A 22,518-nucleotide genomic window follows, 5' to 3' on the forward strand; every position below is an offset into this window, starting at 1 on the left:
AGAGGTTCTACTAATTTATCTTCCCACCAACGGTTTATAAGCATTCCCTTTTCTCTGCATCCTAGGCAACATTTGTTGTTTTTTGACTTTTTAATAATAGCTGTTCTGACTGGTATAAGATGGTATCTCATTGTGGTTTTAATGTGCATTTCTCTGATGACTTGGGATGTTGAGAATTTCCTCATATGCTTGTTGCCTATTTGTATGTCTTCTTTTGAAAAACATGGAAGGTCTTTTTAAATCATGAGAGCTGTCCAGAGAGGTAGGAATGCATATTAGAAAGTTACTGTATTCCAAATTTCTGAATGACATTGAGAAAGATCAAATTAGCCTCCTGCTTTAAAGAGCCTCACATTTTAGCAAGAGAGACACATACATTAAGAAATAAATACAATCAAGGCTTATAGCCCTTAGGACAGGAGCATGCACAGGTCGTGTGGCGACAATTGAGGGGAAGGCAGTCGAATCTACTATAGGATGCAAGTATCAGATGGGAATATTGAATGTCCTCAACTAAGATTTTTTTCTACTCATTGAGCTGCCTTTTGGATTTTATTTTTTATGAAAATAAAACTTCTACTTAAGACTCCTTCCCCAGTGACCCATTGTGTTGGCTTTGAAACTTCCTCTAGCCATAACTAAGAAATTTATGGACAGAGTATGAGATGTGAGCACATTAGAAGGCAGCCAGAGCACATTATTTGTCTAAAATAAGCAACTGACATTTAAAAAGCTAGAGGCAAGGCAAGAAAGATATATCTCAGGCTACTGCCTTACACTCATGTTCTTCCCTGGGGAGAACAGCATAAGAAATAGTCACCTACTTTAGACATTTCTCCAGAAAGAAAGAAATGACCAGTTATTTACCTGGCAGATTTATGGATTAGTCAACATAAACTTGCATTATGAACTAGAGAACTAGGGAGCTTTTCTCCTGTCATTGGAAATGTGAGGTTAAGAAGAAAGGAACTAGATCCTTGAACCCACATGCAAATAAAGTTCAGTTTAAAGAGGACATTTAAAGATTAATTTTTAAACAGTAAAATCATGACTCTCATATAAAAATAAACTTAGCATGAATCAAAGATTTTACTTAACTCACTAAAGAGATGACCAATAAGATGTTGCAACCAATTCAGAGGGGAATTAAAACACATATGTATGTATTTATATATCGATACATACATGTGTGCATATACACATACCATCAGGAATGCTAAAATATACTTTAAAATGGATAAAAACGGACTTTAGGGAATGAGAGGAGAAATCAATTGTCTTTTTCAGTAGACAAAATGCGTTTGCATATCTATGAACGAAATCATTTGCACTAGGTATCTGTAACTGAAGACATTGAAAAAACAAAGACATGGGAAAGCATAAAGACTGAATAAAAGCAGCAACCAAGATGTCCATCTCTACTTCCCCACTGAATTCACCCAGTAATATTTTTGTTTCATTTTCAAGTTTTTCACAGTTTCCCTCCATGGACTAACTCCCAGGGAGCTGGCTTAAGGTGCCTGCAGGTCGTTATCCTAAGAGATTGAATAATCTCCACAAGCTCACCAGAGTCAGAAACTCCAGCAACATTTCCTTGCTCTTCCTTCTCCCTCACATTCAAACTGCAGCTCTTCTCTCAATCTGACCTCAGAAATAAATCACTTGTGTTTGTGTCCCTGTGTCCCATCTCCTCACAGCTGTTGTCTCCAAGCTTTCATCACCCCCGCCCCATGTATACCGTTAGCTATGGATGAGTTCCAGTGTATCCTAAGCGTTTGTAGAACAAGGTTTAAGTATCCATAAATGAAGGTAGAGATTAACAAGACAACATCTGTCAGGAAACTGCCCCTGTTCTGCCATGCCTATGGTTATCTCCTCTGTACAGCCCTCCTTAACACCACCTCTTCTGACAAATATTTAGTGTTTCCTTCTCTGTGCTCCAAAAGCCCCTCATTTGCTCCTCTTTTAGGGCCCCATCTCTGATTTGTTCCAGATCTGGTTTTGTAGACCTCTGTCTTCCTACACTGTAGAAGGCAGCCTCCTTGAAAGTAAGGGTCATGTTTGTAGCATCCTCATGCCTCCCCCAAACTCACTTGATTTTTAGTGAAAGGTCAGACAATTCAATGAAATTGTAAAATAATTTGTTGGATACCATTAAATAAGACCTGGAAAGTGAAATTGAAATAAACTGCTTTACAATGATGGCCAGAGTAGAAGCTGAGCTGTGCTAAAGATGGAAACAAACAAAAGATCGGGGTTCAAGGGCTCACTGATGTGTCAGAGAACCTCAGGGAGCAAATAAGTTTTAACATCCTTCAGTGGTTTCCCCAATTTTAACAGGACAAGATTATCTCATTAAACAAAGTCCCCTACAAAACTGGGCCCACCTGTGAACATAAACAGTCTCAGCATTTTTGCACTCACTACGTAAGATACTTGGTTTACATAGGATTTACATAGGATACTTGGAATTTTCCAGACATGACATGCCATTTTAAAACCCATGTCTTTGTACATTCTGTCTGAAATATTCACTTTACTATTTTAGGCTTTAACACCAAATGTCTTCTCTTTTAAGAAACTTTTCCTGACCTGCCCTAATATACAGTTGACTACTCTGACCCCTTTGTATCCTTTTTGCCTCCTTACTTGTAAATCAAATTCAGTGAGACTTACAAAGACACTGGATTTGGTCTTCCAGATATTAAAATGGCTCCCTCCAGCTACACAGAGAACACAGAAATTTCAGAAATTTGTTAGGTAGGCTCACATCTTTATAGTCATGTTTTCTTTTCTTTGGAGAAGTCTCTGAATCCTAACTTTCCCAACCTCTCTCCCTTTCCTTAATCATTTATCCCCCAGGGAGGATGAATGACTTTACTCAACTGTGAAGTAGAAAAAATTGCGAATGAGAAGCTAAATCCCTCAGTTCCTTTTTCTTCTTGGAAACTCACGACCTCCTGAAAGTACACATTCTATTCTTCTTCCCCATGCTATAAATTTACAGTCCAGAACCCAATGTGAGGAGGTCTCAGGGTTTTGTATGGTGTTCAATAGCTCATTATTATATTAATAGCCTGCCTAAGCCACATTCTCCAACATCAGTTTAATTTCAGTAATGAAAATAATATCTTGATCTCTGCCTTGAAGTCAGAGAAGTGTGTTATTGCCTGGGTCCCCTAAGTTCTCAAGAGTATTGCCCTGCCTGGCAGAAGCACACACTCCCAGCTCCCAAATAAATCTTGGACTTGGTTTACTTAGATTTAGTTACTTACTTGGTTTATTTAGACTTAGTTTACTTGGACTTAGTACTTGGAGTACTGAGAGGACCTGGGAGGGTGGAGGGTTGGGAAGAGGCAAGTCATGTTCTCTAGCTTGTCCTTGGGAAGGTTTCCCCTCCTCAGAACATTTCTTCTCCTACAGAAACCTGCGTGGAGCATATAAACACCACAATCACAGAGTCTATTTCTAGAAACTGTTAATGGAGGAAAACATTTTACTTTGCCTTTTTCCCCCCTTACCTAGATTGTCCTCCATCACAGCTCACAAAAGGCTTCCATACAATTATTGTAATCTGACAGGCACTTCACAATTTCCCTAAGCTCTTAAGTGGATTTACTTCCTTTACATCTTTCATTTTCAGAACAGTAATTGGAATGAGTCAGTCTCTCCTATTGCCTCCAATCTGCCAAACATCCTCCTTCAGGAAGACTTAAGGCAGGTACTGTTTTGGACTTATTATGTATTTGTAATCAGAGACAGAAAAACAATCTTAGATTTGGCATTTCCAGTTTCAATTTTGCTCCAGTTAACTCAGTGTTGGCCAGAGTTTCATCAGATCACTCTAATTATCTCAGTCCTTCACAGTCCTTCCCATTTATGCAAGATTGATTCCAAACTATTGTCCTACTTTAGTCCAATTTTCCTTTTCAAGTTTATTTCTCACAATAATACAAACTTCCTACTTAGTCAATCTTGTGCTTTCCTTGTTTCCAAAAAAAAAAAAAAAAAACTTACAAATTCTTCCTTGTGTGCTTTCTCTTCTGTGGTTCTCCATTGAGAATATTTTTTTCCTGCTGATCCAAGTCTACCCTTCAAAGGCCAGTTCTAATATTACTTCCTCTAAGAAGATGTCAATCCTACCCTATAAATACTATATAATACTTAGATCAATCAGTCATGTTTTATTTGCAAATACGGCCTCATGGCTAAATTGCTTTCACTTGTTACTAATATTATCTCTTATATAATATCCTGAGATTCATACACCTCAAGGATCTCATAGAGTTATCACGAATTCAGAAAAATAAGCAGATCATCACTGTTCATTGTGGAATGCATGTGTTGATAAAGGAAAGTATAGAGGTCTTTAAGAGTACAAGTGAAGGGTAATTACCCAAGGTCAGGAAAGATTTTTTGCATTGAGTATAAGGAGCTACGCATTGCTCATTAGATAGCTAAAAGCAATAGTGTCTCAACCTAGAGGGCGAAGCGTGTGCAAAGAACCAGAGGAGCAAGCAGGCCTGCCAAATATAAGGATTTGCAAGCAGGAACAAATGGTTTGGGGCAGGCTGCCAGGGTGGGTGTTTGGTAGAGCTGGAGAGAGCCAAACCTGGTGGCGTAGGAGCCAGAGTGTGAATGCTCTTGCTGGCTAAGACACAGAGCTTCGCGTATAATACAAGCACAGGGGGCATGATGGAAAACTCCATTTGTTTGCAATTCTCATGATCAGAAGCTCTAGAAAAAGCACTTTCTGCATTAGATGAATGCCAAGTGGACAGAACTGGTTTTTCTTTACTAATCAGGAGATTGTTGCAGGAACCCAGACAAAAAATGAGGAAAGCACAGTCTGCCCCATGCCCTTAGTTATTTCATGAGGTGAATATTGTCTCCTGAATGGCTTCACTAAGTGCCACAAGGGCAAGAACTGGGCCTGATTTATTTCTGCCTGAAAGTGCCCAGCAGGGTAGAGGCATGTAGTAGGCCTCTGCAGGGATGCTGAATTCAAACAGTCATCCTTTATCTTCTTCCTGCTTATTATCTTCTTCCTGCTTACTTATCTAGGGGATACAAGACTGGACATGAAGTGCAGAAATAGTGTCTACATGTCACATCTACCATTTAAGATTTGTTTTTATAAAATGTTAAGTACATACAAGAGAAAAGTTACAAAGACAATAAAACGAACTTCCTAGATTCAAATGGGATGTTATAAAATGGTACGTTATGAGTGCCTTGGGTGCACCTAAGCTTGTGTTTTATCATTGTCATACTTTTCTTTATAGTTTAGTCACATCATGATGTATATTCTTGAACCATATATAGTCATGCTTTGCATATTTTTGAACATTATAAAAACAGATTCATATTGTATGCATTATTCCAAGACTTGCTTTTTTCAATCAATATTCTGTTTCTGAGATTCAGCCATACTGACACATTCCTTTTCACTGCTCCATACCATTAATTAAATGATAAGTTGACAACGTGTTTATACATTTCTCTAAAAGCAGATAGGTAGGCTGTTTTTTGGACATTGCAAGGATGCTATGATAAACTTCTCCCAATGGGGTTACTAATATCTGATTCTGTGACTAGTATCAAAATTTATAAACTTTCAATTTTTAGTGATCTTGATATTGGAAATGTAAATGACAATTGTAGAGATGAGAAGTTTTCGATATGAGTGTTTAGAGAACAGAATAATTGCTGATATCACCTTTCTAAATAGAATAAAAATTAAGTGGAACTTCACAGAACATTTTCATTTCTGTGACCATAAGAATACAATAAACCAATAGTAGTGTTAGAAATGAGCCCCGATGGAGCGAAGATCTTATATAATGTTAAATATTGCCTCTAATTACTTTGCTTTCACATTTTCTTTTTTTTTTTTTTTGAGACGGAGTCTCGCCCAGGCTGGAGTGCAGTGGCGCGATCTCGGCTCACTGCAAGCTCCACCTCCCGGGTTTGCACCGTTCTCCTGCCTCAGCCTCCAGAGTAGCTGGGACTACAGGCGCCCACCACCATGCCTGGCTAATTTTTTGTATTTTTAGTAGAGATGGGGTCTCACCGTGTTAGCCAGGATGGTCTCAATCTCCTGACCTCGTGATCCGCCTGCCTCGGCCTCCCAAAGTGCTGGGATTACAAGCGTGAGCCACCGCTCCCGGCCTGCTTTCACATTTTCATGCTATATCTACTGATAATTGATGAGAAGACCTCCAGAGAGTTATAAACTGCCTGATTATAAAGCTTGTAAATGTAACTTCTAACCACAAAGATTACAAAACATGTGCTGTATGTTATGAGATATTGTAACTATTCTCTTAAAAGATTAAAAACAATTGTTCTAGGAAACTGAATTTTCTTACTTAAGCTATAATTCACCATCCTTGTGTTCATTCATTCACTTGTGTTAAATAATTCATCACTGTGTATGCTGTGTTTGGTTTTTTTTTAATCAAAGAGCATTTTGACTGCCTCTCATCTACAGTGATGGTCATTGAAGCCTTCCCTGCAGGCTCTGGTCAAACACAAGGTGAGGCTAGATGTCATTCCCAGTGACCTTGAGCAAAGCAATCTACCTGAGCCTCAGATTTCTTTAAAATAGGTATTATAATAACTTTGCCTTCCTTAAATAACCAAGAAGAGCAAGTAATATCAAGCATGCAGAAATGCTTCATAATCTGTAAAATTCTGGACAAATACAATTGATGATGATGACAGTGATGAGGAGAATTATGTTATTAGTATGCCCAACTAGATAAGCCACAAAAAGACATACAGCTTTTTATAGGCAATGGAGGTAGATATTAGGGTTCAAACAGAATCTTCAAATTTTCCATTCAGTAGGTGTGTCCGTCTGTGAAGCACAGTGTTATGGATAAAACTGTTCCTCTAAAATTCATATGTTCAAGTCTTGACTCCCAGTACTTCAGAATGTGACCTTATTTCAAAATAAAGTCAATGCAGATGCAATTAGTTAGGTTATGATGAGATCATCACCTGGAGTGGAATGGACTCCTACTCCAATATGACCAGTGTTTTCATAAAAAGGCAAAATTTGTATGCAGACATACACGAGTGTAATTACATGTGAAGCTGAAGGCGGAAATCAAGGTGGTGCTTCTATATGAAGGCAGAGATCAAGGTGGTGCTTCTACATGAAGGTGGAGATCAAAGTGGTACTTCTATATGTTAAGAAATGCCTAAGATTGCCAGAAAGAAAAGCCACCAGAAATCAAATGAGAGTCATGGAACACATCCTTTCTCACAGCCCTGGGAAGGAAGCAACACTGTCAGCACCTTGATCTCAGACTCCTGGCTTTCAAAACAGTGAGGTGATAAATTTCTGCAAGCCACCCATACTTTTTTTACAGCAACCTTAGAATGCCAACACACATAGACTGCTGCTTACAATGTTATTAAGGAAAATCATTGTAGTATTTGGTCAGATTTATAAACATCTTTCAAAGTAACAGAGTGATGCCAGGCACAGTGGCTCACGCCTGTAATCCCAGCACTTTGGGAGACTAAGGCAGGAAGATTGCTTGCATCCAGGAGTTCAAGCCGAGCCTGGGCAACACAGTGAGACCCTGTATCTTCAAAAAATAAAATGTTAGCCAGGTGTGGTGGTGCATGCATGTGGTCCCAGCTACTTGGGAGGCTGAGATGGAAGGATTGCTTGAACCCATGAAGTTGAGGCCACAATGAGCCGTGATTACACCACTGCCCTCCAGCCTAGGTGACAGAGCAAGCCCCTGTCTCTAAAATGAGTAAAGTAACAGAATGGATGACCAATACTAATGCCAGGGAGCTGATGGTTATAATACTCTTACATATAGAATATTAGTGACGAATCAGCACGAAAAAATGGTCAACCTCATCGTTATGCAAAGGATTTGAAAAAATTACTTTTTTTCACCCTAATAACAAAGTAAAGGTAACTTGATGCAATATACTCCATGCTGTGGAGCAGTTGATGAAATATCTGCTCTCATATTCTATTTGTGAAATAGTAGTTGGCATAATCTTTCTTAAAATCAAATTGGCACAACCTATTAATTATCATAAAATACAATCTCAAACTTCGAGTAATCCATCTTAAGAAACTATAATATTTACATGCAGAATTATAGATTAAATTTAGGAATTTTAGTGTTATTTTTGTTAGTATAAGAAAGAAAACACCCTAATGTCCAAATAACATGGAGATTGTTTAAATCTATCATAATGTGTTTTTATTTGAATTATTTTTAAGGATGTTTAAAATATATTGATGTCACCAACACAGAATATATACATAACAGGGTTTCTCAAAATCTAGTACAGAGATCACTGGGGTCCCCGAGGGCCTTTTAAGGCGTTTATGAAGTCAAAACTGTTTTCATGATAATGCTAAGACATTATTGGCCTTCTCATTCTTTTTTTTTGAGACAGAGTCTTGCTCTGCCACCCAGGCCTGAGTGCAGTAGTGTGACCTTGGCTCACTGCAACCTCCGCCTCCCGGGTTCAAGCAATTCTTCTGCCTCAGCCTCCCGAGTAGCTAGGGTTACAGGCATGTACCACCATACTTGGCTAATTTTTGTATTTTTAGTAGAGACAGGGTTTCATCGTTTCTGCCAGGCTGGTCTCGAACTCCTGATCTTGTGATCCACCCGCCTTGGCCTCCCAAAGTGATGGGATTACAGGTGTGAGCCACTGCGCCCGGCCTCAATCTTATACTTTGATGAGAGTATAGTGAAGTTTTTTAGAGGCCATAGGTAATATCACAATTATCTTAAAAGGCTATTTACCTACTCCCCTCTTTTCCAATTTTACATTTGTATGAGGCTGGATTTTCTTCATGAACTTTATCCAGAGCACTATATCATAATGGGTTTAATGCAGAAGCAGATGTGAGAATCTAGCTGTTTTCTGCTAAGTCAGACACAAAAAGATTTGTGAAGCAATGCCATTATGTTCACTAAGTTTTTGTTTTTTTTTTACTAAAATATGTTACTTGGGTTAATTAACATGTAATAGGTTTATTATTGCAATTTTAAATAAATTTTAAAGGCCGAGTGCAGTGGCTCACACCTGTAATCCCAGCACTTTGGGAGACCGAGGCTGGCAGATCACGAGGTCAGGAGATCGAGACCACGGTGAAACCCTGTCTCTACTAAAAATACAAAAAATTAGCCAGGCGCGGTGGAGGGCACCTGTAGTCCCAGCTACTTGGGAGGCTGAGGCAGGAGAATAGCGTGAACCCGGGAGGCGGAGCTTGCAGTGAGCAGAGATTGTGCCACTGCACTCCAGCCTGGGCGACAGAGCGAGACTCCATCTCAAAATAAATAAATAAACAAATAAAAATAAATAAATAAATTTTTAAAATATACTTTTTTTCCTGTTTAACATACAATAGTAAATATCAACAAAACACATAAACAAAACCTTTGGAATCCTCAATAATTTATAAGATATAAAAGGAGTTCTAAGGTCAAAAAGCTTTAGAACTCATGTCAGAAACTATTGTTTCACCTCTATAAGAAAGAACTGGGAAAGATGTGCTGAATTGTTGTGACTCAGATGAATTGCTAAGACTGGTTATCTACATTGTTGGGTTTAAGGGTCATGTTATTTTAGCATCTTTATTTTTCTGTGTTTCCAAAATTTTCCACTTTAGAATGCATTTCTTTTACATCAGATGAAGGATGATTTTCTTTTAATTTGTACTTTTATTCTTTACCTTAAAAAAAAAACAACTCTTTTACCCTTAAGCCATCATTTAGAACCTAAAATTGTAGAGTATCTCTTAATTACACTTGCATAGAGAGTCTCAGCTCATAAAATTCTGCCAGATTTAAGATCTGCAGGCAAATTATCCATAAGCTATATAGAGGTAGAATTTATAAATGTAAATTTGCACTGCACCAGCATTTTCCAGAGAAATGGTCTTTAAAACAGCACTGAGCAGAGGAGGTATCTTCCAGAGGATATTCATGACAAGGCTGAGATAAAAATTCACTTCGTGTTTATTTATTCATAGATTTTATTACTAAAGTATCTTAAAAATTGGCCTTAAATCTTATCCATTTCAAAATCTAACTAGTACAGCAAGTCCCCAACTAGGGCTAACCATCCGTTTGCCTGGGTACTCCAAATGACCAAAGATTTTGGCTTACACATTTCACTATTAAACAGTTTTGATTATTTAAAAAAATCTAGCTGAGTGTGGTCCTCTTAATGTCTACAAGTTAATGTGTGTGATTGTGGGCTAGCTCCACAGGTCAAGCATCATGTTCTCCTTTTTATTCTCTTTCTCTTTGATACAGAGTCTCTCTCTCTGTAGTCCAGGCTGGAGTGCAATGGCATGATCATAGCTCACTGTAACCTTGAACTCCTGGACTCAAGGGATCCTCCTGTCTTGGCCTTACAAAGTGATGAGATTACAGGTGTGAGCCACTAAACCCAGGAAGCATCACGTTTTCAATGCGTTGTGAGAATAATAGCTTATGTTTTCATAGAGTTGTTGTGAGGATTATGCAGCATAATATGTAAAACAAACCTTGCAGTGCCTCATATGAAACTGGTGCATAACTGATGCACAATACACATTGTTATTTTTGTATTTTCAAATACTCCCAAACTGATATTGGAGCCAGGCAAAATGCCCCCCCCCCTCATTTTCTTAGGAACATTCTAGGTTCTGCTTACTTATCTCTGATCAATCCTGCCCACTGTTCTATTCCCAGTTTTTACATCCTCCAGCAAACCTTCCCAGCCTACCCAGGATTTCTCTCCTGTTTTCCAGAGCTTCTAAAGCATTCACTGGTTGTCTGAAATACCTTCTGCTGTCCCCTGAACCATACCATAAGCTTCTTAACAGGTTGGACTAAGTCTTCTGATTCCTTCCTTATCTCCCAGTGGGTGCCTAGCATAGCCTTTCTATGGACTGACACATCATCTCTTCTATGGATTTGTTCAACATTTCTCCTCTTGAGAAGTTGGGATAATTTTAGTCTTTCTGCTTATATCCAATGGAATAATTATTAGATTAAATTAAATTCCCACTTTCCCTTTCTACAATGATGGAATTTTACTTTCTGTTAGAATAAGAATCTTTGGCCAAATCCAAAGAAATGTAATTAGCATTTTCCCATTTCTCTATCCTTTGGGATTACTCACTGCCCCCGACCAATTCTCACTCATAAAAGTTTTCATACATATAAACTCCCAATGCCAATAACTCCCCAAATGCTTTGCCATTAATTTCATCCACCTCTCAGCAGAAGACTGTAACGTCCCAGAACTATATGGAGAATAGGGAGCAGTGAGAATCTTATATATGTAATGCATGTTACTATTGTGGTCTTTGTCCTTAGATTGGAAACTTAGAGATTCCAAATAGGCCAAGACTAGCTTCCAGAGTACCCCATGCCAAAACTCAAAATTCCTGAAGATATATAAACCAGAAAGATGCATATCTTTTATGCTTTTTACCTCTACCACAGGGCACTGTAAGTGAAGACATATTTGTTTAAACACAGGGGAAATAGCATCATTCAATTGCTATTGAAAAAGAAAATCTGTCCAGACAGAGTGGAAGGAGAGTGACAGATTTCAAAATTTCTGAGTTTATATTAAATTATCTTTTAAAGAAGAACTATGTATGAGTATAGAAATTAGATCTCAAAAATATCATGAGGGCAGGTGCTGTGGCTCACACCTGTAATCCCAGCACTTTGGGAGGCCAAGGCGGGCAGATCACCTGTGGTTGGGAGTTCGAGACCAGCCTGACCAACATGGAGAAACCCCATCTCTACTAAAAATACAAAATTAGCTGGGCATGGCAGCACATGCCTGTAATCTCAGCTACTGGGGAGGCTGAGGCAGGAGAATTGCTTGAACCCGGGAGGCAGAGGTTGCAGTGAGTGGATATCATGCCATTGTACTCCAGCCTGTGCAACAAGAGAGAAGCTCCATCTCAAAAAAAAAAAAAAAAATTATCATAAGGTAACGTATGAAAGCACCTTGAACACAGCCCAGTGCACCATAGGGTCAAGATTAATGTTGCCATAATCTTATCTCCCTCTCTTCTGCATGTTATGCAAAACCTGAACTATTTTTGTTACTATAGCATAGAGTGGAGGAGAACTTGCCAACTATTTCAACATGGGAAAACTATTGCTCATATTCTTCAGAGCACATCACTCTCCCACATTTACTCATCACAATGAAAGTTGTAAGATGATAATCAGTCATTATTGTTTTCATATTCTTCTTTACAGTTAGCAATTTTGATATTTCATAGAGAATTGGACAGACTTTCTGAAAGTTCAATATTTTTGAGGTTTCAGTCTTTTAATGCCAGGTCTCATAGTCAATGGTCACCAGCCTGCATCTTTCTCACCTTCATTATTTTCACCAGACCCTTAAATTGATGTTGTCACAATACGTTATCCCACTAAACTGATACAGAGATTATGTACTGTATTCTTAATCAAATAATTTTTATAGTCAATGTTAGACCAAGAAACTCCTTCAAAGTATTTATATGAGTTTAACAGATCCCCTTATATCAACCTGTTCATTAATGCTTTTGCAGTTATTAGCAAAGTGATTACACGTTCATTTTTAATCTTATTCATTTTTAATGTTACATAATGTTACATACCCTCCTTGTCTTCTTTTAAAACTTCATAGGAATGCATTATGTATTTATGCTATATTTCTACTCTACTTGCCTTCATATGTGTCTGCATGTATGTGCCTCATGTGTGTGCCTATTATCTGTTTATTTACATAAGGGTATATGTATACAAAATTACACATGTAAGTTTTGTTGCAATGTGTTTCAAAATAATATACAAATGTGTGAAGGTTGTGTATGCATTATGTATATATATGTGTGTCTATGTGTGTGTGTGTTTGCACATATTTGTGTGTGTTCATATGTTTATGTGAGCTTGTCATGCAAGAGTGAAATGCTTGTGTTTCTTTCTCCTTGGAAACCAAAGAGCTCAACATATTTTGCCTGTTGTTACATAACCTGGATAAGTAAGTGAAAACTCAGTGCATTTATCAGGAAGAAATGGATTTTGCAATCTCACACTGTATCTGTTATTTCTTCCTAACTTGGTCAAGAAACTCACTGACGTGAGTGATCACTGATGAATCATCACTCTGAGAAAGGCTGTGACAAAAGGGTGTTTAATTGAGGTAACTTTTGAAGGAGTTATATTTTGTAATTTGCTTAAAATTATTGATTTAAAAAAGATCCATTCTTATTCTCTTAGTCTTGGATGTATTTGGTCATGATAACCAGATTTATCTTTGGAAACTATTGAATTTCATGCATAGTCGATCTCACACAGAATTTAAAAAGTGGTCTTGGCCATGCTTAGATTGAGAGAAGCAAAGATTCTGGCAGGTTGTATGGTCCCCTGGGGCTCAGCAGCTGCTTGCCCTGTTTTTTGGTAGCAAAATCCAATTTTCACTCTGCCCACATGGAAGACAGCAGGGACCACACTAGTTCACAGAATTTTGACTTCTTCATTTGTGAAACGTGACCAAACACATCAATTTCAGTGGCAGGCAGGAGATTAGAAGAATATTAGATAAAGTTGAACAAATTGCAATCATCAAACACAAACTGCCACAAAAGTGCCAGATCAGAATCAGGGACAGACCTCAGGTTAGGGAACCAGAATGTACATAGAATGTGATTTGGAAGAAGCTCTCACTTTTTGAAGTGATATCCAGTCTACAACTGTGCAGATTTAAAAGGTTTTTGAAATATTTTCTGTTAGAACACAACTCGTATCATTCAACTACCCTATATAGATAACTTCAGAGGCTCTCTTCTCTGTGGACCATAGGATGAAATTTAAATTCTTAGCTTGTGATATGAGGCACTCCATAATTAAGCTTCAGCCTCTCCCTGCAATGTAATTACCCATAGTTACTTTCTCAAGCCTTCTACAGAATGACTTACCACATTCTATGAAAAGCCAGCTCACCTACTCCCCTCTGGACCTACCTATATAAAATACTTTATCAAATTTCTTCTCTGATTTCCTGGTCAAGATATGAAATATTTCTGTTTTTCTCTCTGTATCTCTCTCCCTTAAAGAATCTTGTTTGTATTCTTCCTATGGTACTTACTAATTTCTGTTTTGAATGACAGTCATTTAATTACCTACTTGATTCCTTATCTGACTATTTAAAGACAGGGTGTGCTTCACTTGTGCATTCTCCTGGCATCTAACACAGATACTTGCATATATATAACAGGTGAAAAATATATATTTGACAAATGAATAGGTGAGTAAATGAATGCAAGACATGCAACAATTTGATTTCTAAATGCTATCCTAGCACTAACTTAATATCACAGCACCTCGATTTATGTAAATGAACAATACAAATTAGGATTATCTTATTAACTTGGATGCCTTATATAACAAAATCCAAATGATTAACTCAAGATGGATTAAAGACTTAAACCTAAGACCTAAAACCATAAAAACCCTAGAAGAAACCCTAGGCAATACCATTCAGGACATAGGCATGGGCAAAGATTTCATGACTAAAACACCAAAAGCAATGGCAACAAAAGCCAAAATTGACAAGTGGGATCCAATTAAACTAAAGAGCTTCTGCACAGCAAAAGAAACTGTCATCAGAGTGAACAGGCAACTTACAGAATGGGAGAAAGTTTTTGCAATCTATCCATCTGACAAAAGGCTAATATCCAGAATCTACAAAGAACTTAAACAAATTTACAAGAAAAAAACAAACAACCCCATCAAAAAGTGGGTAGAGGATATGAACAGACAATTCTCACAAAAAGACATTTATGTGGCCAACAAACATATGAAGAAAAAGCTCATCATCACTGGTCATTAGAGAAATGCAAATCAAAACCACAATGAGATACCATCTCATGCCAGTTAGAATGGCGATCATTGAAAAGTCAGGAAACAACAGATGCTGCAAAGGATGTAGAGAAATAGGAACACCAACTCTGTTAGTGGGAGTGTAAATTAGTTCAACCATTGTGGAAGATAGTGTGGTGATTCCTCAAGGATCTAGAACCAGAAATACCATTTGACCCAGCAAGCCCATTACTGGGCATATACCCAAAGGATTATAAATCATTCTACTATAAAGACACATGCACATGTATGTTTATTGTGGCACTGTTTACAATAGCAAAGACTTGGAACCAACCCAAATGCCATCAATGATAGACTGGATAAAGAAAATGTGGCACATATGCACCATGGAATAGTATGCAGCCATCAAAATTGATGAGTTCATGTCCTTTCCAGGGACATGGATGAAGCTGGAAACCATCATTCTCAGTAAACTAACACAAGAACAGAAAACCAAATACCACATGTTCTCACTCATAAGTAAGAGTTGAACAGTGAGAACACATGGACACAGGGAGGGGAACATCACACAGCAGGGCCTGTCAGGAGGTGGGGAGCTAGGGGAGGGATAGCATTAGGAGAAATGTAGATGACTGGTTGATGGGTGCAGCAAACCACCATGGCGCGTGTATACCTATGTAACAAACCTGCACGTTCTGCACATGTATCCCAGAACTTAAAGTATAATTTAAAAAAAATTTTTTTAAATGGAGGTGGAGCTGATTAAAAAAATGTTGATGCAAATACAGGAACAATAGACTACCTCATGCCACCTACAAAAATCAATGTCAGATGGTGTATTAGTTTGTTCTCTCATTGATATAAGGAAATACCCAAGACTGGGTAATTTATAAAGGAAAGAGGTTTAATTGACTCACAGTTCTGCATGGCTGCAGAGGCCTCAGGAATCTTACAATCATGGCAGAAGGGGAAGCAAACACTTCCTTCTTCACATGGTGGCAGGAGAGAGAAGTGCAGAGTGAAGGGAGGAATGTCCCTTATAAAATCATCAGATCTCGTGAAAACTCACTCACTATCACAAGAACAACATGGGGGAACTGCCCCCATGATCTAATCACCTGCCATAAGGTCCCTCCCTCAACATGCGGAGATTACAATTTGGATTACAATTCAAGATGAGATTTGGGTGGGGACACAGAGCCAGACCATTTCAGATGGTTTAAAGACTTAAATGTCAAACAAAGCTTTAAATAGAAAACATAAGTGTTATTCAATTAGAGAAAACCACTCTACAAATCACATGGAACCAAAAAGGAGCCCAAATAGCCAAAGTAATCCTAAGCAAAAATAACAAAGCCAGAGGCATCACACTACCTGGCTTCAAAGTATACTATAAATCCACAGTAACCAAAACAGCTTGAGACTGGCACAAAAGACACATAAACCAATGAAACAGATTAGGAAACTCAGGAACAAAGCTGCACGCTTAAAACTGTCAGATCTTTGACAAGGCTGACAAAAACAAGTTATGGGGAAAGGACTCCCTATTCAATAAATGATGCTGGAATAACTGGCTAGCCCTGATGGTGGCGGAGCTCACCCAGCAGAAGTTTCACGCCAAGAATATGATGGCTTCTTGCAACCCCCACCATGATTGCTACCTAATGATGATGGCTGCCATTTTCAGGGTCCACATATCCATGAAAGAGATGGACAAGCAAATGTTTAACATCCAAAGAAAGCACAGCAGCTATGTTGCTGATTGGCTCCCCCACAATGTGAAATTGGTTGTCTGTGACATCCCACCCCACCCCGGGGCTAAAAATGTCTGCCACCTTCATGGTCAGCAACACGGCCATCCAGGAAGAAACATCATTCAGCCCAGATTTAATGAATAAAGGATTGAATATTAGAAAGTTTAGAGATTGTCTGTATTGGGTATTTTTTCTGCCAAACATTCTGCTAATCACTTAACATGCATTGAATGATCTAATCTTCATAGCAATCCTATTGCTAGTTTATACTAGAACCAAAGCATAAAGAGACTAATAAACATGCCCAAGTTAGGATTTGAACCCAGGCAGTCTAGTTCCTGATTAACTACTATGCTGCACAACAGAGGCAAATGAGTAGCATGTATTTTCCTGAATCTTCAATTGACTCTGGACATACATTCAAAGATTTAGGATACATGGGTCACTTCCTTCAACATGCCGAGCTGCACCTGTACCAGGGAACTTCACATGCTTTCAGCAGGTGGAGAGGAAGCCCCAGGGGTGGAAAGATGCCCCGTGAAGTAGAGGAGGATTTGTAATCCCAGGCATCAATACTTGCTGCATTAACAGCTCCTCTGAGAACCAGGTCCACATGAGGCATAACCAAACAGGTGTGATACTTGACCCTTTGCCAATTTGTTCTTCCCCTGCAGACACCTTGAGAAAGAAATGCTTCTCAATCACTAACCACAGGAAAGTTAGGGAGAAGGTCTAGGAGGAGGAGCCCTTGGGCAAGTCCCAGTTTTGAGAAAATAGCCCAGGAAATGGCTTACCCTTTACGTGTGTGTCTAACTAGTGAATTGTGGCATTTGGGCTCTCCTAAAGCTTTGGCAGTTCTAGGAGTCATCATTATGGCTCTAGAAATGTTTTCATGCCTTTGAGACTTTTTAGTTTTCTTTTCACTTAAAATAAACCTAACATCACTCATTCATCACTAAATCTCCGTCAGTGCCCTGACATGTGAACACTGATGCTTTCATACTGCTACATCTATTGCAAAACTTACTATATTATGCTATAATCTTGGCTCTCCATCTGTCTCCCCTCTAGACTATGTGCTCCTAGAGTGAGGGAATAACCTGTTAGTCATGTCTGCATGCCCTGTGTCTGAAAGAAGAATGTCTGACACCAAGCAGATATCAATGCTCTGGTGAAATGAGCAAAAGACAAATCAGCTGTCCAGTAAAACTGAACAAATTTATCCAATGAAACTGAATCAAAGGGAGATGCTGAACTTTCTGACTGGAAAGCATGTCTCCCAATCCATAGCCTAAGCATCATTTCCAAAGTCTAGGCCCCTGACTAGACCTTAAACTTATGCAAGTGTAATCGTAAGTCAACAAGTATATTGATTACTCTCTGTGGCATTCAGATCAACATTTTAATTAGTATTCAGGATGCTGATGCAACATTATTTCATGTATGGCATGTAAAATGGCACAACATATATTTTATGTATTTACTAAAAACATAAATAAAAACAACTTATACAGGAATAATCACTTTGTCATTTAGGGATGTTGCCTTCCTACTATCATTCTCATTCTCATATGCATGTGTACAAATAGCTAGCTAGATAGAGATATATGTATAATAGACAGATGATAGATATGTGGATGGATAGACAGACACAGACAGACAGACAGACAGACAGACAGACAGACAGACAGATAGATAGATATGACTTCGAAAAGATTTTCATGTTTCATCCCCATATGTTACCTTATATGGTCAAAGAGGTATGGCAGATGTGAGTGAGAGCCTGACTTGGAAATAATCCTGGGCTGGGCATGGTGGCTCACCCTTGTAATCCTAGCACTTTGGGAGGCCAAGGTGAGTGAATCACTTGAGGTCAGGAGTTCGAGACCAGCCTGGCTAACATGGTGAAACCCTGTCTCTACTAAAAATACAAGAATTAGCTGGGTTTGGTGACACATGCTTGTAATCCCAGCTACTCAGGAGGCCGAGGCATGAGAATCTCTTGAACCCAGGAGGTGGAGATTGCAGTGAGCCAAGATGACACAACTGCACTCCAGCCTGCGGGACAGGGTGAGACTCAGTCAAAAAGGAATAAAGGGAGGGGAGGAGGGAGGAAGGGAGGAAGGAAAAGAAAATCCTGGATTGCATTGGGTAGGCCCCATCTAATCACAAAAGTCCTTATAAGAGGCAGGCAGAAGGGTCAAAATCAGAGAAGGGGATGCGAAGACAGAAGCAGAGTTTAGACTGATGCTAACGGGGTCATGAATTAAGGAATGAGGGAAGCCGCTAGAAGCTGGGAAAGGCAAGGGACAGATTCTCTTCTAGAGGCTCTGACAGGCAGGCAGTCTTCCCAATGTATTTGAACTTCTGACTTCTAGAACTGTCATGTAATAAATTTATGTTATCTTGAGCCAGTAGTCTCTGATAATTTTTAAAGCAGCAATACAAATTTAATATAGATAGATACATTTGATTCCCAGACCTGCCACAACAAATTACCATTAACTGGTTGGCTTAAAACAACAAAATGTATTCTGTCACCATTCTAGAGGCCAGAAGTTCAAAATGAAATGTTGGCAGAATCCTTCCTTGTCTCTCACTAGCTTCTGATGGTTGCCAGAAATCTTTGGCACTCCTTAGCTTATAGACACATCACTTCTGTCTCTGTCTCTGTCATCATGTGGCATTCTCCCTGTGGTTATGTATCTTCACATGGCCTTCTTAAAGGGATACCAATGATTGTATTTAGGGCCCACCCTAATCCAGTATGACCTGATCTTAACTAATTATATCTACAAAGACCCTATTTCCAAATAAAATCACATTCTTAAGTTCCAAGTAAACATGGATTGGGGGCAGGGGTTTGGGGGAGAAAGGGGAGCATTATACAACCCAGTAAAGAGAAAAAGAGAGGGAGAGATTCTTTGATAATACCATTTTTATTATTGCTTGATATTTTGTTGTATGTTTATAGCAGAATTTACTATGTTGATTCATTTCACCAGTAACACATTGTTATACTTACATAAGCATCAACTATTTCACTAGAAGAATTGTCCTCATTTCTGAATGCCACATTCTGCATAAGATATTGACAAACTGGAACTTACTTCAGGAAGGACAAAGCAGGATAGAGAGAATGGACTCCAAATCATTTCCTATGAAGAACTACTGAAGGAAGAGAATGAGAAATCAAAAGAGAGATGCCTGAGGACATTCATGGAGGATATGTTAAAACACTTACATGTACCACTACATTGAAGATAAATTAATTTTATTCTGTTTTTCCTTAAGGTGTTGAACTAAGGCAAATGGATCAGAAACCATCCCAAAGGGAAAAGTACTAAAATACTGGTTTCACTTCTCCAGGGTCTCCTTTCTTAGATCTTGGGCCTGAAATTTTTCACAATCTTAGTAGCATTCCAAAGCCTTCAAACAAGCGTTCCTTAAAAATACTTTTATCAGAAACTATGAATGGTATGAAATTTTATAAACTGTTAAGAACTGCTGAGGGTCTAAAATATTTCCCTACTTACAAATCAGGATGTTATCCTGTTACAGTTTTACAGATACTGTGAAAGATATGAGACTCTTGGGTCTAATACAAAGGATGGAGTGATACTCACAGCAATGGCAGTATAGCCAGAGTGTCATGATTTTCTTGACCAGTTCTTAAGTCTCAATTACCACAGGGTGATGTGAAAAGTGTCAGGTGATGCCTGCATATGCGGCAGTTGCATCATAGGAAAGAAACTTTGAGCTTTGGAAGCCCAAATCTTTTATAGTGGTCTCTAAACAAACCTGCCTGACCTTTGTCCTGGAGGGAGACATTATTAATATAGGAAGAGCCTTGAAAAGGTGGTTCAAAACAAAGATGTTAGTATCATTGCTTACAAGATATGTAGAAATACAAGAGACCCATAGAGAATTGTCTGTCAACAAGATCTACTCTTCCTTCATTTCTGTATCATCTTGTCGACTACTTAATTTCCCCCATGAGTTCATCACTACTTTAGCTACTTTGATTAATCTAACTGATGGGTGAGATCAACTCCATTCAATTTGTCTCATACAGTATTTAATTAAGATTACTATGAATAGGACTCCAATTAGCAAGATGAGGTCAATCTGGAGTATTAACCTCAAACATGTCTCCTCCCTCCCTATCCCCACGATAGGGGGATACTCAACCACCTAACAAATTCCATAAAACATGAGCATCTATCTTTAAAAATCAGCTTGCTTTCTCCTTAAGTTGTTGTATTGACATTTCTACTTGGCCTTAGCTAGTAATCTATGATTAGTGATGACACAGATTCTGCTTTGGTCTGAAAGGTGGAAGTCTAAGGCAATCCCATCATCCTTAACAACCTTGACTAATGAATTGGCATTGCCCTGAATGCCTTTCCATTTCATATTTGGTGTCATCGATCACTTTACCTAAAGTTAAGAAAAAACTTCATGCCAACTTTTTAAATGGATGATGCTCATTATGGAAAAACCTACTTTTTTTTTTTTTTTTTTGCAGGATCTACAAAAACAGTAAGCCAGTTATTCTTCCAGAAAGCTTCTTCAAGTAGCCAAAGGAACCCTCATTTTGCAGAGATCTCTGAAGTCATCTAAGGTTTAAATGATTTACTGGTAGAAATCATTTTGTTAAACAATTTCAGGTCACTTATGACCACCCCTGTAAGGGGCAATTACTGTGTCTTTAGGATGGAGGGAAGATATCATCTGACTTTTATGCAAGTACGATCTCAAGGGTAGACACGGTGCCCATAGAAAATAAAATGTTATTGTTTCTCCCTACAGATCCATGTGGGTGTTGGGCAGGTGGTGGGAGGGGGAGCACCAAGAAGAATAGCTAATGGATGCTGGGCTTAATATTATACCTAGGTGATGGGATGATCTGTGCAGCAAACCACCGTGGCACACATTTACCTCTGTAACAAACCTGCACATCCTGCACATGTACACCTGAAATTAAAATAAAAGTTGAAGAAGAAAAGTGTTATTTAAAAGTGTTGTGACCCACCAAGTGGGATTTTTATTGGTCAAGAGCACAGGTTGATGCCTCTAACATAGTATTTCAGTGGGTCACTTTTAGGATTCTTAGTTAAATCTTTTCTTTCTGAGGCACTGCCTGAAGAGAGTCAGCCCAACCTGTTCTGTTTGTTCATGCCACCAGCATTTATACTCTCCATGGAATAACTGATCATTGGACAGGGAGGGTAACTAGAAATATTGACAGTATTTTTCACTGAGAGTACAGAAGTTGGGGGCATGCATTGCTATTTCTGCTAGACTTACCAGACCATACCTGGTAAGGGGGCATAGACCTAACAGTCAGCGAAATTCAAGACACTTGCAACAATTTGGGATATCAACACACCAAAAGAAAGTTTTAGCAGTGTTTCTTGAAGAGACAAGGATTATTAACATCCCACCCTTCCTCATATATCCCTAGGTCTAAAGTATGCCCTCCTCAGGAATTAGGATAGTTGCTTTTTCTTCACTTCCACAATATTGATGTATACCATTCCAGTAGCTATAGCTGTACCTTTTTATTCTACTTATTCCTTACTTGCACTCAGACTTTTTTTCTGGAAGGATCAGGAGTAAGAGGAACATGACATTTTTATAAAACTTAACCATAATTAAGGTTGAATATCCTATCTCCCCTTTTGACTGGACTGTAATTCAGAGAGTGTATCAGTCAAGCAGACTAGGGCTCTCTGTTCAGGGAAAGAAAGTTGCAACATGCTCAAGAATCGTCAAGATGGAATTCTGAATTTTTAAAAGAGGCCTATGTAACTTCCCACCTCTTTCATCTTGACCATGCCCCAGGAAGCAGGCTATAAGAGATGACCCCTTTTTTGGGATAG

The 22,518-nt window shown here is 38.6% G+C and overlaps 1 long non-coding RNA gene across 1 annotated transcript in view; it reads left to right on the forward strand.

Annotated features, from left to right (window-relative positions):
• Window positions 1-21,720, forward strand: part of LOC134733473 (uncharacterized) — a 334,015-nt gene extending 312,295 nt beyond the window's left edge. The window contains exon 3 of the long non-coding RNA XR_010116957.1: window positions 21,162-21,720. This is a non-coding gene — a long non-coding RNA (uncharacterized lncRNA). The remainder of the gene's footprint in view (window positions 1-21,161) is intronic.
• Window positions 21,721-22,518: the final 798 nt, after the last annotated feature.

Source organism: Symphalangus syndactylus, chromosome 18, assembly GCF_028878055.3.
Source record: "Symphalangus syndactylus isolate Jambi chromosome 18, NHGRI_mSymSyn1-v2.1_pri, whole genome shotgun sequence".
NCBI lineage: Eukaryota > Metazoa > Chordata > Mammalia > Primates > Hylobatidae > Symphalangus > Symphalangus syndactylus.